We start from the raw sequence: 18,952 nt of genomic DNA on the forward strand, positions 1-18,952 counted from the left end.
TCGATTCCCGGCTTGGGTCACTATCTGTGCGGAGTCTACACGTCCTCCACTTGTCTACGTGGGCTTCCTCCGGGTGCTCCGGTTTCCCCCACAGTCCAAAGATGTGCTGGTTAGGTGGAATGGCCATGATAAATTGTCCTGAGGTTAGGTGGGGTTGCTGGGTTACGGGAATGGGGAGGAGGTGTGTGCTTAAGAGAATGCTCTTTCCAAGATACGAACAGACTCGATGGGCTGAATGGCCTCTTTCTGTACTGTAAATTCTATGATTCCATGATGTCCCAAGTCTGATCCATATACTAATAATAAACCGCAGCGATCTTGCCTGATGGAAAGTCTGTTTTTACACATTCAAAACCGGTTGGGCGTAGTGTTCACAATTTCTCACGCTGTCACTAAAAAAAAAGAAGAGTCACAGTTAAGAGGGGAGTAGCAAAAGAAAACCTCGACCTGCAAAATAATAATAAGAGGCCTGATGCAACGGAGGAGCGAATTCTGACTGTCGGAAATGCAAAAATTGGGCACAATCAGCTGAACGCGACGTTGTGGGACACACAAACATGTTATACAACAAGTCAGGTGTTGACAGCTGAGCCATTCCCATCAAATAGACGCTTTACAAAGGTTCTGGAGCGATGGAACAATCACAAACTCCAGTCATATAAAGAATGCAGCTGCCGCCAGCTGGTTCCAGGGTGTAGTGGTTATCACGTCTTCTTTACACGCAGAAGGTCCTGGGTTCGAGCCCCAGTGGAATCATTGCTGCTTTTGGACAAGTTGTGACCAATTGAATTTCCATTTGAACAGAAATACAACCACGAAAGAGGAAACCCTGGAAAATCTGAGCAAGTCTGGCAGCATCTGTAGGGAGAGAAAAGAGCTAAAGTTTCGAGTCCGATGACTCTTTGTCAAAGCTAACAGACAGAGAAAGTGGGACATATTTATACTGTGGAGTGAGAAAGAAACATGAGCCATAGCCACAGAAACCCAGGGGAACCGGGTGATAATGGCCACAGAAACCAAGGGGACAGAGTGCGAATGGCAGTCCCCAGAGAGGACAAAAGATGTGAAAGGTCAAACAGCAGAGAAACTAACATTAGAGGATGAACTGTAGATATGGGGGAGGGGAAGGGGGAAGCAAAGAGGACAAGGTGAAGGAAAGGTGGATCGGGGGGGGGGGAATAAACGTATATTAAGAAAGAAAGGAATGATAAAAGACAGTTAAAATGAAATGAAAACAAATGGGTTGAGGTGGGGCTGAAAATCTGAAGTTGTTGAATTCGATGTTGAGGCCGAAAGGCTGGAGCGTGCCTAACCGGAAGATGAGATGTTCCTCCAGTTTGCGTTGAGCTTCACTGGAACATTGCAGCAAGAACAGGCCAAGAACAGGCAGGTTGGCATGGGAGCAGGGTCTTTTGTTAAAATGGCAAGCAACAGGAAGATCTGGGTCCTGAATGTGCACAGACAGAATACAACAGCTTCCCCTGTCCGTGCGTTCCCAAAGCCAACGTGCTGAATGGAAATCTTTCCCCTCACAAACACTATTTAATAAGCGTGCATCATGATCAATCCCTGTCGGTTACTAAATATTAACTTCCTTAACCATTAGAAGTTCGCTACTTGATAACCAACTGGTATTTTTCGAAATGTTCCAACTATTGATCTTTATCTCGTGATCCTTTCCCATCTCAAATTCCCCGTTTGCATCCTGTCCCTGCCCCAACTTTCCCACCGACCGGTTTCCATTCGCCAACAGGAGCCAATGTCTCACTCACGTTCTATGTTTGGTTCTGCGTGGGCCCAATCGCAATTCTCTTTCACAACGCCTTTCCTAAAGGCACAATAGCCTGCATTTGAAAAAGAACGTTGGCAAAATGTGCCACTCGCCACACCATCAGCCATTCTGTGACCAATTCCTTTATATTAGAACATTGACTAAAAGATATTCTGGGCATTATAGTAGTGAGTTCTTTAAATCCATCACACCTCCATAATCCGCAATGTCAAATGACAATAACCAATAAACAAGCGCTCCATAATATAAGCTCTCATTCAATTCCCGTGAAACTGGGTGTGGTGTCGATTTCAGAAACTCTGCAGTCCATGTGATGTAGGTGCACCCAGAAAGCTGTTAGGAATGAAGCTCCATGATTAGCACCCAACAAGAGTGAGTGAATGGTGATATGGTTCCAAGTGAAAATGGCGCATGTTCCTTGGAGGGGAATCTGCAGGCGGCGGCAGAGTTAGCAATCGGCGCTGACAATACATGTTTGGTCAATGAAAATAATACTGCAGTTACACTTCAATACAAAGTCGGTACAAACTACCATGACAGAACATCGCATTGCCTGCCAGCATTCTCAATGAATTCAGAAAACAAAGTCAAATGTATTTAAATATAAATGTGTTGGAATTTATTGGAACATAACAATGAGGTTTAATTGAAGAGCAGGAAAGGACAGATCGAAGTCGCCTCGTTTATTGGTACTGGATGAAATTCGAATTCTGATCATGCCGGAATTCAGATTCAACTCGCCTTAAAGCTCAAAATCAGCAAAATATTCACACCAAATCAGCATAACGCAAATATTTCAGGTATCAAGCTTAAAGCGATGAGCAGAGATTTCTCCTTGTAATGATGGTATTATTCACACAAAAGCATTTAGACGAGTCCTTGATTCCAGTGGAATGGAAAGGCGACGGACCTTGGGTTGGAATCTGGGATTGGAACAGACAAGGGTTTGATGGGCAGCAGAGACACAATGGGCCGATGGGCTTCTTGCCGTGTTGATTAACCTGCTGAGTTCACGTCAGCATCAATCATTGGGGTTTAAAATGATCGCCTAAACAGGGACTTGAACTCTGGACCCTGCGATTAAAAGTCTGAAGCTCTCCCGACTGAGCTATCTGGGCCCTGGGCAATGCCGCCTATAGCCACCATTACTGGCTGGTCGCGAACATTTCATCGTTCAAACGTTGCATTTCCCTGGTCAGTCAGACAATCATTCCCAGTTGGGTTGGAGAAACTCACTCCTGACTCACAGTTATTCAAAATTCTGACTCAAGCTTCGCTGCGTCCAATACGGTTGCTTCAAAAATGTTTTTTCCAAAAGCCAAACCTGCCCTTTGCTCGCACCCTCCGCGCCATAACATTTAAACACTCTTTCATTTTGCCTCTATTTCGGGAAATTGCCTAACTCAAAAAAAAAAGTCCAGAAAAGTCAGCTAAACGCCACTTTACGGGAATCGCTAACATGTGTACAAGAAATAAGGTGTCGACATCTGAGCAAATCCCACCAAACGGGCGCTTTGCAAAGTTTCTGGAGCGAAGGGATACAATCACAAAGTCCAGTAATATAAAAAGGTCTGAGCGGCGCCAGCTGGTTTCATGGTTTAGTGGTTATCAGGTTTGCATTACCCTGGCAGCACGGCAGCACAGTGGTCTAGCACTACGGCGCCACAGTCCCAGGTTCGATCCCGGCTCTGGGTCATTCTCCATGTGGAGTTGGTGCATTCTCCCCGTGTTTGCGTGGGTTTCACCCCCACAACACAAAAGATGTGCAGGGTAGGTGGATTGGCCACTCTAAATTTCCCCTTAATTTGAAAAAAATGAATTGGGTCTTCTAACTTTATATAAAAAAGAAAAAATTGCATTACCCCCAGAAGGGGGCAGCACGGTAGTGTAGTGGTTAGCACAATTGCTTCACAGCTCCAGGATCCCAGGTTCGATTCTGGCTTGGGTCGCTGTCTGTGCAGAGTCTGCACGTCCTCCCCATGTGTGCGTGGGTTTCCTCTGGGTGCTCCTGTTTCCTCCCACAGTCGAAAGATGTGCGTGTTAGGTGGATGGGCCATGGCAAGTTGCCCTTAGTGTCCAAAATTGCCCTTAGTGTCCAAAATTGTCCTTAGTTACTGGGTTATGGGGATAGGGTAGAGGTGTTGACCTTGTGTAGGGTGCTCTTTCCAAGAGCCGTTGCAGACTCGATGGGCCGAATGGCCTCCTTCTGCACTGTAAATTCTATGATAATCTATAGCTTCACAGCGCCCGGGTCCCAGGTTCGATTCCCTGCTGGGTCACTGTCTGTGCGGAGTCTGCATGTTCTCCCCGTGTCTGCGTGGGATTCCCCGTGTGCTTCGGTTTCCTCCCACAGTCCAAAGACGTGTAGATTAGGTGGATTAGCCATACTAAAGTGCCCTTAGTGACCAAGAAGGTTAGGAGGGGTTACTGGGTTCCGGGGATTCGGTGGAAGTAAGGGCTTAAGTGTGTCGATGCAGACTCGATGGGCCGAATGGCCTTCTTCTGCACTGTATGTTCTATGTGCTTTTTATAAAGTCCTGGGTTTGAGCCCCAGTGGAATCATTGCTGCTTTTGGACAACTAGTTGCCAATTGAATTTCCATGTCAACAGAAATGCAATCAAGCTTCCTCTGCCTGTGCGTCCCCAAAGCCAACGTGCTGAATGGAAATCGTCTTCCTCACAAACATTATTTAAGAAGCGTGCATCATGAGTATTACTTTTGAGTTATTAAATTAGCAAAAGACCATTCAGTGCTTTAAATATATATTTAAAATATTAGTTTACGAACTGAGATTCTTTGAGATTTCCCTACTATTGCTCTTTATCTCGTGGTCCTTTTTCTACTCAAATTCCCCCTTTGCCTCCTGTCCCTTCCCCAACTTCAACCAGATTCCATTCGCCAACACGAGCCACGCTCTCACTCACCTTTTATATGCTATTCTGCGGGACCCAATCAGTTAACGTGTTTCACTCACTCACCGCCTTTTCCAAAGACTAATTCGACGCCATAAACCATCGTTCGAATATCACCGTGGCAAAACGTGACACTCAGCACACCAACAGTCCTTCTGTATCCAATTCCTTTACCTTAGAACATTTGCAGAAGATTTGCAGAAGATTATAGCGGGGAGAATGTTGAATTATCTACTTATCATCAGTTCAGGACTAAACATGTTTTGTTTTCAACAAGGAGTTAGATACAGCTCTTCGAACTGAATCGATCAATGGATGTGGGCGAAAGCGGGAGCAGGTGACAGAGTTGATTAATAATGCAGATGGTTGTGATGGTTGAAGGTCAATCATCTCAGCACCTGACCATCATTCCGACTTGTTTCCGGTGGTGTCCTAGGCCATACCACCTTCAGCTGCTTCATCGATGAACCTCCTTCCGTACTGAGGTCGGAAATAATGATGCTCGCTGATGACTGTGCAATGTTCAGAGCCATTGACCACTCTTCAGTTACTGACGCAATCCATACCCAAATGCATCAAGACATAGACAATGTTCATGGTTGAGCTGATAAGTGGCGAGGAAGATTCGCACCGCGTAAGTGCCAGGCATTGACATTCTCCAACAAGAGAGGGCTGGTTTAGCACACTGGGCTAAATCGCTGGCTTTTAAAGCAGACCAAGGCAGGCCAGCAGCACGGTTCAATTCCCGTACCAGCCTCCCCGAACAGGGAGCGATTAGGGGCTTTTAACAGTAACTTCATTTGAAGCCTACTTGTGACAATAAGCGATTTTCATTTTATTTCCAAAAATTACCCCGTGACATTCTTTGATTTGATTTGATTTATTACTGTTACATGTATTAGTATACAGTGAAAAGTATTGTTTCTTGCATGCTATACAAACAATGCATACCGTACATAGGGAAGGAAGGAAAGACTGCAGAATGTAATGTTACAATCATGGCTAGAGTGTAGGGAAAAGATCAACTTAATACGAGGTAGGTCCATTCAAAAGTCTGGTGGCAGCAGGGAAGAAGCTTTTCTTGAGTCAGTTGGTACGTGACCTCGAACTTTGGTATCTTTTCCCTGACGGAAGAAGGTGGAAGAGAGTATGTCCGGGGTGCGCAGGGTCCTGAATTAATATGGCTGCCTTTCCGAGGCAGTGGGAATTGTAGACAGAGTCAATGGATGGGAGGCTCGTTTGCGTGATGGACTTGGCTACTTTCACGACCTTGTATAGTTTCCTGTGGTCTTGGGTAGAGCAGGATCCATACCAAGCTGTGATACAACCATAAAGAATGCTTTGTGTGGTGCATCTGTAAACGTTGGTGAGGGTCGTAGCTGACATGCCAAATTTCCTGAGTCTTCTGAGAAAGTAGGGTCGTTGGTGGGCTTTCGTAACTATACTGTCGGCATGGGGGGACCTGGACAGGTTGTTGGTGATCTGGACACCTAAAAACCTGAAGCTCTCGACACTTTCTATTTCATTCCCATTGACGCAGACAGGGGCATGTTATCCACTATGCTTCCTGCAGTCGATGACACTCTCCTTAGTTTTGTTGACATTGAGGGAGAGATTATTGTCGTGGCACCAGTTCACCAGATTCTCTCTCTCATTCCTGTACTCCATTGTTTGATATCCGGCCAACTCTGGTGATATCATCAGCAAATTTGAAAATCGAGTAGGGGAATTTGGCCACACAGGCATAGGTATATAATGAGCATAGTGGGGGGGCTGAGGACACAGCCTTGTGGGGCACCGGTGTTGAGGATAATCGTGGAGGCGGTGTTGTTGCTTACTGATTGTGGCCTGTGGGTTAGCAAGTTCAGGATCCAGTCGCAGAGGGAGGAGCTGAGGCCCAGGCCACGGAGTTTGGAGATGGGTTTCGCAGGAATAATGGTGTTGAAGGCTGAGCGGTAGTCAATAAATAAGAATCTGGCATAGGTGTCTTTGTTATTTAGGTGTTCCAGGGTTGGGTGCAGGGCCAGGGAGATGATGTCAGTTGTGGACCTGTTGTAGCGGTAGGTGAACTGTAGTGGTCAAGGCAATCCGGGAGGCTGGAGTTCATTCGTGCCATTAAGGCACGCTGCTTGGCCTTTCTTTGGTACAGGATCTGCTTTTGTAGTTACATTAACCACCTGGCTGCTTTGCTTCCGTTTCTGGTCAATTCTAAACTTGGACTTTGACTGTAAGATTTGATACATCAGTATGATAATTTTGGTAGTTGCTTGAGTATTGTGTGGGGAAGGCCCCGCCCTATTATTGCTGAAGTACTCAGAAATTGCGAGGGAGGACTGAGTGCTACCTTGGCTGAGTGAACGTGCTTCTTGGAGATGGGTGAAAATTGTGCGTTCGAGAGGTGAGTTATGAAGAGGAAAGTAGTAATTAAACCTGCTTTCAGTGTAGCTAAATTAATAATAATAATCTCTTTATTGTCACACGTAGACTTATTTTAACACTGCAATGAAGTTACTGTGAAAAGCCCCTAGCCGCCACATTCCGGTGCCGGTTCTGGTACACCAAGGACAAATTCAGAACGTCCAAATTACCAAACGGCATATCATTCGGGACTTGCAGGAGGAAACCGGAGCATCCGGAGGAAAGCCACGCAGACACAGCGAGAAGGTGCAGACTCCACACAGAGAGTGACCCAAGCGGGAAATCGAACCTGAGACTTTGAGCTGCAAAGCAACAGTGCTATGCATTGTGCTACCATGCTACCCATAAATTAGACCTTTAATTGGGTAACTTAGCAATTTAGTTGGGGTAATTAAAAGCTGCACTCTAGTTTCATAGGTTCCACAGTGCAGCAGGAGGCCATTTGGCCCATCAAGCCTGCACCGAGCTGGAAGAAGGAGGGCGGAGCATCGAAATGCAACGCCAGAAGCAGTGTCCGGTAGGTATTTAAATTGAGCGCCAGGTGAGCCTTCTGCTGACATCAGACTTTCAAAAGAGAGAGAGCGGCTCCTGATAGGTTCTCTATAAATCAGGTGTCTCGTGACCTTAATCCTTCCATTTCTCGGCTCACCGGAGTAGATTGTGTGCTACATTTTGGATCCCACCATCAGACTCACCATGGGCTACTCTCCAGAATCGGTTGCATTCTTGGACACACTTATCTCCATCAAGGACGTTCACCCCAGCACTTTGCTTTGCCGCAAGCCCACGGAAAACGTCACGATGCTCCACTTCTCCAGCTTCCATCCTAAACATGTTGAAGAAGCCATCCTCGATGGATAAGCCCTCCGCATATGCAGGATCTGTGCAGACGAGAAGGAGCGTGACAAACATCTACAGACGCTGAAAGATACCCTCGCACGAACGGGATATGGCAGTCGACTCATCGATCAACAGTTCCAATGCGCCACAGAAGGAAGCCGCACCGACCTCCTCAGAAGGGACACAACCGACAGAGCAGATTCCAGCAATTCCCTGGAGCAGACAAACTACGACATCTTCGTCACAGCCTTCAACATGTCATCGATGAATACGAACATCTTGTCAAGTTCATCCCGACACCCCCACTACTTGCCTTCAAACAAGTGCACAACCTCAAACAACCATTGTTTGCAGCAAACTATCCAGCCTTCAGAACAGCGGTCACAACACCACACAACCCTTCCATGGCAATCTGTGCAAGACGTGCTAGATCATCAACATGGGTACCACCATTACACGTGAGAACTCCACCCACCAGATACGTGGTACTTACTCGTGCGACTCGGCCAATGTTGTCTACCTCATACGTTGCAGGAAAGGATGTCCTGACACGTGGTACATTGGCGAGACCATGCAGACGATGCGACAACGGAGGAACGGACATCGTGCGACAATCGGCAGGCAGGAATGTTCCCTTCCAGTCGGGGAACACTTCAGCAGTGAAGGGCAATCAGCCTCTGATCTCCGTGTAAGCGTTCTCCAAGGCAGCCTTCAGGACGCGCGACAACGCAGATTCGCCGAGCAGACACTAATAGTTAAGTTCCAAACACATGAGTACGGCCTCAACCGGGGCCTTGGATTCATGTCGCATTACATTCATCCCCCACCATCTGACCTGGGCTTGTGAAATCCTACCAACTGTCCTGGCTTGAGACAATTCACACCTCTTTAACCTGTGATTATCTCGCTCTCCAGTCGCTCCGTCTGGACCTGTAAAGACTTAACTATCTGCAAAGACTTGCATTCAAAGTGGCCAGAGCGAACACACGACAACTAGCACTGCTTCACAGACGGGGGGGGGGTACAAGGGGTAGCAAAATAATAGTGGTAGGGGATTCAATAGTCAGGGGCACAGCTGGGCGCTTCTGTGCTGCGAAAGGTACTCCAGGATGGTAGTTTGTCTCCCTCGTGCCAGTGTCCTGGGTGTCTCTGAGCCGATACAAAGCATCCTAAAACGGGAGGGAAATCAGACAGAGGTCTCTGTCCACATTGGCATGAATGACATAGGTAGAAACAGTACCGAGGTCCTGCAACGGCAATTTAGAGAGTTAGGGAGAAGATTATAAAGCAGGACCTCTATGGACGTAATCTCAGGATTACTCCCGTGCCACGTGCTATCGAGGTTAGCAACAGGGATTTGGTGCAGCTGAACACGTGGCTAAATGACTGGTGCAGGCGGGAGGGCTTCCGTTTTTTGGATCTTTGGGATTTCTTCCAGGGAAGCTGAGGGCTGTACAAGATGGCCGGGTTACATCTGAACTCGAGAGCACCAATATCCTGGCTGGGAGGTTTGCTAGTGTGGTTCGGTGGGTTTAAACTAGTGTGGCAAGGGGGTGGGAATCAGAACAGTAAGCCAACAAGTGCAGAGATTGGAGATGACCATGGTACCAGGGTCCGGCTGGCTAAGAGGAAGGACAGGCTGGGGGAGGTCGCAACTCGTGAGCCAGAAGGTCTGGAGTGTGTCTGTTTCAATGCACGGAGTATAACAGGTAAGACAGATGAACTTAAAGCCTTGATTCATGCTTGGAACTTGGATGTGGTTGTGGTAACGAAGACTTGGTTAAAAAAGGGACAGGGCTGGCAGCTAAATATTCCGGGGTTTGGTTGTTTTAGGCGAGACAGGGGAGAAGGTACAATAGGTGGGGGAGTTGCAATACTGGTAAGAGAACGTATTACAGGTGTACAGAGGGAGGGTGCTTAGGAAGGATCAAGTAAAGAGGCACTGTGGGTAGAACTCAGAATCAGGAATGGGCAATCACTATAATGGAGGTAAATTACAGACCTCCCAACAGCTCACGGGAAGTTGAAGAACAGATATGTAAGCAGATTCTGGATAGATGTAAAAATAATAGGGTTCTTGTACTGGGATACTTTAATTTTCCTAATAATGACTGGTAATCCCTTAGGGCTAGGGTTCATGATGGTGAGGAAGTTGTTAAGTGTGCCCAGGAAGGTTTTGGGGAACAATATGTGGATAGTCCGACTAGAGAGGGGGATATACTGGACCTAATACGAGGGAACGAGCCCGGCCAGATCATCAAAGTTGCAGTGGGGGAACCATGTGCGAACAGTGACCTCAATTCCGTAAGCTATCGGATACTCATGGAAAAGGGCGAGTGTCTACAACCAGGTTGGACAGGATTTGGAGGCTGTTGTTTGGGAGAGGCTGTTTGAGGGTAAATCCACATTTGGCATGTGGGAATCTTTTAAGGAGAAGTTGATGGGAGTGCAAGACAGGCATGTGCCGGAGAAAAGGAAAGGCAGGAAAGGCAGGATTCAGGAACTGTGGATGATCAGGCAAATTGTGAGTCTAGTCAAAAAGAAAAACGATGTATACGTGAGGTCTAGGCAACTAAAAACAGATGAAGCACTTGAAGAATGCAAGGGGTAGAAAAGTGCTCAAGCAGGGAGTTAGGAGGGCATAAAGGGGTCACGAAATGTCCTTCGCAGACAGAATTAAAGAGAATACCAAGGCATTTTAGATGTATATTAGGAACAAGAGAGTAACTAGAGAAAGGGTTCGTCCACTCAAGGACAAAGGAGGGAAATTATGTGTGGAACCAAAGGAAGTAGGTGAGATTCTAAATGAGTATTTTGCATCGGTATTCACAAAGGAGAGGGACATGTTGACTGGTGGTGCCTCGGAGGGATGTGTAAATACTTTAGAACAGGTCATTATTATGAGGAAGGAAGTGTTATGTGTGTTAAAAGGCATTAAGGTTGAGAAATCCCCTGGGCCAGATGGCATCTTACCCAGATTACTGAGGGAGACGAGAGATGACGTCGCTGGGCCTTTGGCAGAAATCTTTGTTTCCTCGTTGGCCACAGGTGAGATCCCAGAGGATTGGAGGATAGCCAATGTTGCCCCGTTATTTAAGAAGGGTAACAAGGCTAACCCGGGTAATTATAGGCCAGTGAGCTTGACGTCAGTGTAGTGAAATTGTTGAAAAGGATTCTCAGAGTAGGATTTATGCACATTTGGAAGTGAATGGTCTTATTAGCGACAGACAGCTTGGTTTTGTATGAGGGAGGTCATGTCTCTCTAATTTAATTGAGTTTAAATTGAAATTAATCTGAGGAGATGACAAGAATTATTGACGAAGGAAGGGCTGTGGATATTGTCTCTATGGACTTTCGTAACACATTTAACAAGGGCCCTCATGGCAGGCTGGTGCAAAAGATTAGATCACATGTGGTTAAGGGTGAACTTGCCTGATGTATCCAGAAGTGGCTTGGTCATGGAAGACAGAGGGTAGCAGTGGAAGGGTGTTTTTCCAAATGGAGGTCTGTAACTAGTGGTATTCCGCAGGGATCAGTACTGGGACCTCTGCTGTTTGTGATTTATATAAATGACTTTGAAGAAAATGCAGCTCGGCTGATTAGCAGATTTGCGGATGATACCAAGATTGCAGGAGTTGCGGATAGTGATGAAGATTGTCAGAGAATACAGCAGGATGTAGATAGGCTGCAAAATGGGGAGGAGAAATGGCAGATGGAGTTTAACACGGACAAATGCGAGGTGATTCATTTTGTAGATCCAATTCAGGTGGGAGCTACAAAATAAATGACAGAACCATCAGGATCACAGATGCACAGTGGGATCTAGGCGTGCAGGTCCACAGGATTTGGCTCCCCACTCTGCAACTGGATCCTCCATTTACTGACCAACAGACCACAATGTGGTTGAGGCAGATATTTTAGCGACATTTAAGACCTATCTCGATAGACACATGAACAGACTATTGTGGAGGTGTGTGGCTGTTCATTCTTCCTCAGCCCCCTACTCTACTCCCTGTACACACTCGACTGCATGGAAAAATGTGGTTCCAACTCCATCTACAAGTTTGTTGACGATACAACCATAGTGGGTCGGATCTCGAATAACGACGCGTCAGAATACAGGAGGGCGATAGAGAACCTAGTGGAGTGGTGTAGCGACATCAATCTCTCCCTCAATGCCAGCAAAACTAAAGAGCTGGTAATTGACTTCAGGAAGCAAAGTACTGTACACACCCCTGTCAGCATCAACAGGGCCAAGGTGGAGATGGTTAGCAGTTTCAAATTCCGAGGGGTGCATATCTCCAAAAATCTGTCCTGGTCCACCCACGTCGACGCCACCACCAAGAAAGCACAACAGCGCCTATACATCCTCAGGCCACTAAGGAAATACGGCATGCCCACATTAACCCTGACCAACTTTTACAGATACACCATAGAAAGCATCTTATCTGGCAGCCTGATATGGCAACTGCTCGGCGCAGGAACGCAAGAAACTTCAGAGAGTCGTGAACACCACCCAGTCCATCACAAGAACCTGCCTCCCATACATTGACTCCATTTACACCACCCGCTGCCTGGGGAAAGCAGGTAGCATAATAAAAGACCCCTCCCACCCGGCTTACTCACTCTTCCAACTTCTTCTATCGGGCAGGAGATACAGAGGTCTGAGAACACGCACAAACAGACTCAAAAACAGCTTCTTCCCCGCTGTTACCAGACTCCTAAATGACCGTCTTATGGACTGACCTCATTAACACCACACCCTGTATGCTTCACCGATGCCGGTGTTATGTAGTCACATTGAATACCTTGTGTTGCCCTATTATGTATTTTCTTTTATTCCCTTTTCTTCCCATGTGTTTAATGATCTGTTGAGCTCCTTGCAGAAAAATACTTTTCACTGCACCTCGGTACACGTGACAATAAATAAATCCAATCCAATCCAATCCTTACAAGTGCTGCACAGGTGGAAATGGTGGTACAGAAAGCATATGGCATGCTTGCCTTCAAAGGATGGGGTATCGAGTATAAAAGCTAGCAAATTATGTTACAGTTATGTAGAACGTTGGTGAGGCCACATTTAAAATACGTGTCCAATTCTGGTCACCACACTACCAGAAGGGTGGAGGCTTTGGAGAGAGTACAGAAAAGGTTTACCAGGATGTTGCCTGGTATGGACGGTATTAGCTATGATGAGAGATTGAATAAACTGGGATTGTTCTCCCTAGAGCGACAGAAGCTGAGGGGCGATCAGATAGAAGTTTATGAAATTATTAGGGGTATAGATAGGGTGAACAGTTGGAGGCTTTTCCCCAGGACGGCAATGGCAATTACTAGGGGGCAAGCTGAGAAGGGATAGGTTCAGTGGTGATGTGTGGGGGAAGGTTTTTACACAGAGGGTGGTGGTGGCCTGGAATGCACTGCCAAGTGAGGTGGTTGAGGCAGATACGTTAGCGACCTTTAAGACTTATCTAGGTGGGACACGTGATCGGAGCAGGCTTGGAGGGCCGAAGGGCCTGTTCCCGCGCTGTACTGTTTTTTGTTCTTTGTAGGATAGCAGTGATGACAGAGTGTCAGTTAGAGGGGTTTTCAGTTGGAGGACCTACATCAGCCGGAGCGAGTATAAGAGTGTGACGGTCCATACCCTGTGAAGTGTCAAACTAGCTGCAGGGTCTTTATTAGTGAAGGTATATCTATCAAATGGAGCGCCTGCATTGATTGGAGTGCCTGCATCAATAGAAGCTTCTCTCGCAGCTGGGGGCTCAGCATCGGTTGAAGAGTATGTTCTGGTTGCCGATCACATTTGTTTTTGCCACCTGGCTGTGTGAAAGCCTCAGCGGTTGTGACCGTATCGGTGCGTGGTTCTGTATTTGTTGGAGTGGCGTTGATTACGATTTGTGCTATTATACTAACATCCTGCACCACTTTGTTCAATCACTTTCACACATTGAGTGTAATTCTGTAGTGGGTCGTCACAAATAACCCCGTTGAATCATTTCACTGACTGGTCGAAGCTAAAGACAGCAGGTGAATCCCAGTGTGCAGTGGAACAACCTGCGAGAGGCAATCAAACATTTGGAGTGAAGTTACTGAGTGGCCAAAGTCCAGTGAAGGACGTCACTGAAATAATATGGCATCTAGATTTGGTACTAATTGTGTTTGAAGGGACAGCACCATTTCTGGTAGAATACAGATTCCATTTTCATTAGTTGTCAATGCGATGTAACTATATCTATCTATTTTACTATCTGTCTATCTATCTAAAAATGTATCTATCTATCTATCTATCTTACTATCTATCTATGTAAACATTTATCTATCTATCTAAAAAAATTATCTATCTATCTGCCTATCTATCTAAAAATGTAACTATCTATCTATGTACCTATCTGTCTATCTACCTGTTTCAATTATTGTTATCTGAATTGCAAAATTAGATCTCAGTGTTTTCTATTCAAATAGGGACTCTGCTGATTGTCGTAATGTTCAATTAAACAGAAACTCGGCTTGAACGATGTCAATGTTCCCCTGGCGACTTCACACTGCATACGTAAAGGACTCTAGTAACGTATCACTTCAGACCATGATGCAAAGACATTGCCCGGGGTATGAAGGGATAACTCCCGACCCACTGAAAATGCATCGACCCATTGACCATATCTTGAAAGTGTATTACACGATCCTTGCTGTTGTTGGTGTTCCTGGTAAGTGTCCATCATCTTTGCAAATGTGTCAAGCTGTGCGTGTGAGTTGATCACGGTATACATTGTGATGGATAATGTTTCGTGATCATCTGGCAGTCACCATTCTACCGACTGCCGATCGAAAATTGTGTTTTGTTCAGCAGATTCCGTGATTAACTGTGTGGTATTATTCCATTGTTAAACTGAAAACCAACCATTCTCCTTAATGAAAGGCTTTCTGAGTTATCAGGTCTGAGCTGGCAGACTTTATTATTGGACCAAACTGTCACATTTAGAAATTTACTTCCAGTTTACAAACTGTGCATTATAAACTGATATGAAAGAAATATTTTATATTTAGAAATGATAGGCTCTGCTCTGCTAAAGTTCTAAATTGCAAACAAGAAGAATTTTGGCGTTTTTTTGAAGATATTTGGTATGACTGCATCAGGCGAAATGTCTCGATATTTCAGTTTCTGTTGAACTGCTACAACGGAAGTTGATTTCAATGATTTAATGACATTGAAAACATGCAACTGATTAAGGTAATACAAATCAGTTTTCCCCATTATTTGTGCTTTCACAGATCAGGGTGAGACCCTCTGTTCCCGCCGGGGTAGGGTGGCTTCAATGGGGAAATTGACAGAGGTGGGAAGAGAGAATCCCAGGCCAGAGAACTCGCGCTGCCGAGAAATACGTGGCTCGGCAACCGGAGAATCTGGCCTCTAGTTGTATCTATATCTTGAACTTGTCCTGTGATTTGTCGATTCCATACTTTCTATGCAAATGGTGAATAACGTGACCGCACCTCTCGCCTTTGTGGGATGTCACTTCCAAAATACCGCCAATTCTGAGGAAATCACTTTTACTGCCAGGCGTGGTTTTCTGTTTATGCAGCCAGCTTGCTTCCCATTCTAGTTAATCACGCCAATGCAATTGCGCGGAGATTATTCAGCACTCTGTTATGAATATATGGTCAAGCTTTGTTGTTGAATTTCTGTACTCTTTTTAACAGATTACTTCCTCCTCCTCAAACATTGTCTCTCTTCTTACCGCCCTTAATCCTCATCCACTGTTTCAATTTATTCGGTTATTCTGCCACACTTGACTTCCTTCATTGGTAAGATGCAGCTGTGCTCCAGATATTCAACTCGATTTCTATCCACGTTAACCCCGACCTTCTCGCCCCAAAATCCAGTGAGCCGAACTGTCCTTAAATGCGCAGCAAATTGATTTTTCCCTGCCAAACACCTCGTGCGTCCCCTTTTTATAAAATTTATTTACGGGATATGGGCCTCGCTGGTTAGGCCAGCATTTATTTTCCATCCCTAGTTGGCCTTGAGAAGTTGGCGGTGAGTTGCGTTCTTAACCGCTGCACTCCTTGAGGTGTAGGTACACCCACCGTGCTGTTAGGGGGGAGTTCCAGGATGTTTCCCCCAGCGACAGTGAAGGAACGACCGATCTATTACCAAGTTAGGATGGTGAGTGAGTTGGAGGGGACCCTCCAGATGGTGGGCTTCCCAGGTATCTGCTGCTCTTGTCGTTCCAGATGGTATTGATCGTGGGTTTGGCAGATGCTGTCGCAGGAGTCTTGGTGAGTTGCTGCAGTGCATCTTGTAGATGGGACACACGGCTGACACTGTGCGTCGGTGGTGGAGGGAGTGAATGTTTGTGGAAGGGAAGCAATCAAGCGGGGCTGCTTTGTCCTGGATGGTTTCGAGCTTCTTGAGTTTTGTTGGAACTGCGCTCAGCCAGGCAAGTGGGGAGTATTCCATCACACTCCTGACTTGTGCCTTGTAGATGGTGGACAGGCTTTGGGGGGGGGGGGGTCGGGAGGAGGGGGCAGGAGGTGAGTTACTCGCCATGGATTCCTAGCCTTTGATCTGCTCTGGTGGTCACAGTATCAGTTTCCCTCCAAATGCTCCTGCTGCCACATTCTATCACTACCATTTGCAATTGATTCATTCAGTTTTGTTAATTGTCCATTCCCATTTCAAGAAGATCGCACATCTTCCTTTGAAATCCCGCCGCTTGATAATAGGATTTTCCATTGAAACCACACCACAAAGCCGTGAAACCCGCCAGTGGGGATGCGCTGACGTCGGGAACAGCTAATCCCAACGGCCGATGTTTGAAGCCATATGTCTGCCCACCTCTGGGAGAAGCATTGAAACATTACATAACCAACTGGTGCCGCGGTGGAAGTTGTCAGCCATCTGTGCTGCCTGTTTGGAGGACAAATGGAACATTATTTGTTTCACTACCTACTCAGTTTCTCTACGCTCTTAGAATGTATTTTTGATATTTTATTGGCTATCTTGGTACCAATAGTTCCTTTTTGCCTGAACATTGAGATTTTCATAGAGTTTGAATCGATATCGAACTCGCCAATCATCTTCACATGATCAATTTCACGCCCTTCCCTACCTTCCCGCTGATTCTTCACCTCGAGTTTAATGTAATGGTTGTCAATAAACATGATCTACAAGATAACCAACTCCAATGACTCCATTCATTATATTTGCACCAGCTCGCCTCGTGGGCATGATCTCTCACAATATCTTAGATTTGCACCTCTGTCCCATCAGTTCCAAAGAAGCTCTATTCTAGGCCACTGCATCAGGACATTCGCCATGTTCCTCCAGCCGTTACCCCTCCTTCGCCGCTGCGGTTCGTGCCCGTTCCCCTCCATGTCTAACCCAATTGCTTCTTCATCCACCCAGTCCGGTTCAGAACATGATGTGGCGATGCCGGCGTTGGACTGGGGTCGGCACAGTAAGAAGTCTCACAAAACCAGGTTGAAGCCCAACACGTTTATTTGGAATCACAAGCTTTTGGAGCGCTGCTCCTTCATAAAATACTTAACCTGATGTAGGAGCTGCGCTCCGAAACTTGTGATTTGAAATTAACCTGCTAGACTTTAACCTGGAGTTATGAGGCTTCTTTCAGAACAGTGATCAGGCTTTCCTTGGGCTCATGTTCCACCCCACGTGCATCGACATTCGGCGCATCACCCTCCAATCATTAAACTGCATTTGTTTCAAAGCACGTCCAACAATCTGTTATCACCCCCGTTTCTCCCCGCCATCTACACTGACGCCTTTGTCCTCGACACAATCACATCAAACGTTTGTTCCCCATCATTTTTCGGTGCAAGTGCAAAACATGTAAAATGTGTCGACTTAAGTCCACTTGCTTAATTTAAAAGTTTTTAAATGACTCATCTCTGTGAGAAAGCGATCTGCCTAAAATCCTGAACATGGTGGATTCGTGCTGACAGTGGAGCCTCTTGTACATTGCAGGGGGGCACAAAATAGATGGATAACGACTTGTCTGAATCTGTCCTTCTCTATGCAAATGGGGACCCTAGTTTCCCCTCATTTGTACATTTATATCTATCTCCTATTCCCAGTGTGACATATCTATCCTGGAACTCTTACATAATTACCCTGCAGCTGAGTTAGGGGCCCCTCCTCCCCAATTCGCCACTGTTTTTATGCTGTAGGAATTAAAACTGGGAATCAAAACTTCAGTTTATTAGTGACATGCTAATTCTCTTGGACAACCTGTGAAGGGAAGGGAATATGGATGGAGCGTGTCGGATGACGGTTGGGCGATGGGATCCACTATCGTAAAGTACGGCCCGGCTACGTTGGTGTTACGGTTAGGGTTTGGCTGGTCATTTTTGGACTTTGCCAAGCAGTTGGGATGACATTTCCAGGCCAACAGAGCCTTCTCCTTTTCCTCATGCTTCAATCCCTGCGCCACTCTGTTTATTGGCTGGAACGTTCTTTCAATTCAGCAGGATAAATTGTCTGCACACTACACGCAGATGGAAAGCTTTGCTATAACCTCGCTCCGTATCCTGAAGTAGGGCCGGGACAGTGTCTTATCCAATGCATGATGTGTGTTAGATCCCGGTGGGAAATGAACATGTGGACGGATTCAGTATCTGTGGTGTGATAATGACGGGTTTTCGTTCCAGAGGAAGGGATCAGATTCTGAATGATACCTGAAGAGGGAGGGGTGGCCTGATCCTGGGTATGCATAGTCTGGGGAGCGGGATGATCCTGAGCGTGTATAGGACCCTGGCGAGCATTTCTCATGGTTGTGGGTTCCGTCCCGGAGGATGACGTGTGATCATGATGGGTCTGTCTAGTACATAAGAACAGAAGAACAAGGAGCAGGAGTAGGCCACCTGGCCCCTCCAGCCTGCTCCGCCATTCAATGAGATCACGGCGATCTTTTGTGGACTCAGCTCCACTTTCCGACCCGAACAGCATAATCCTTACTCCCTTTATTCTTC

General features: G+C 46.3%; 1 non-coding gene across 1 annotated transcript; it reads left to right on the forward strand.

The window, feature by feature from the left end:
- The first annotated feature begins 683 nt into the window (after window positions 1-683).
- Window positions 684-756, forward strand: trnav-uac (transfer RNA valine (anticodon UAC)). The gene has a single exon. It is a non-coding gene; the product is annotated as a tRNA-Val (tRNA).
- Window positions 757-18,952: the final 18,196 nt, after the last annotated feature.

The sequence above is a fragment of the Scyliorhinus torazame genome, chromosome 4 (assembly GCF_047496885.1).
Source record: "Scyliorhinus torazame isolate Kashiwa2021f chromosome 4, sScyTor2.1, whole genome shotgun sequence".
In the NCBI taxonomy this organism is placed as follows: Eukaryota; Metazoa; Chordata; class Chondrichthyes; order Carcharhiniformes; family Scyliorhinidae; genus Scyliorhinus; species Scyliorhinus torazame.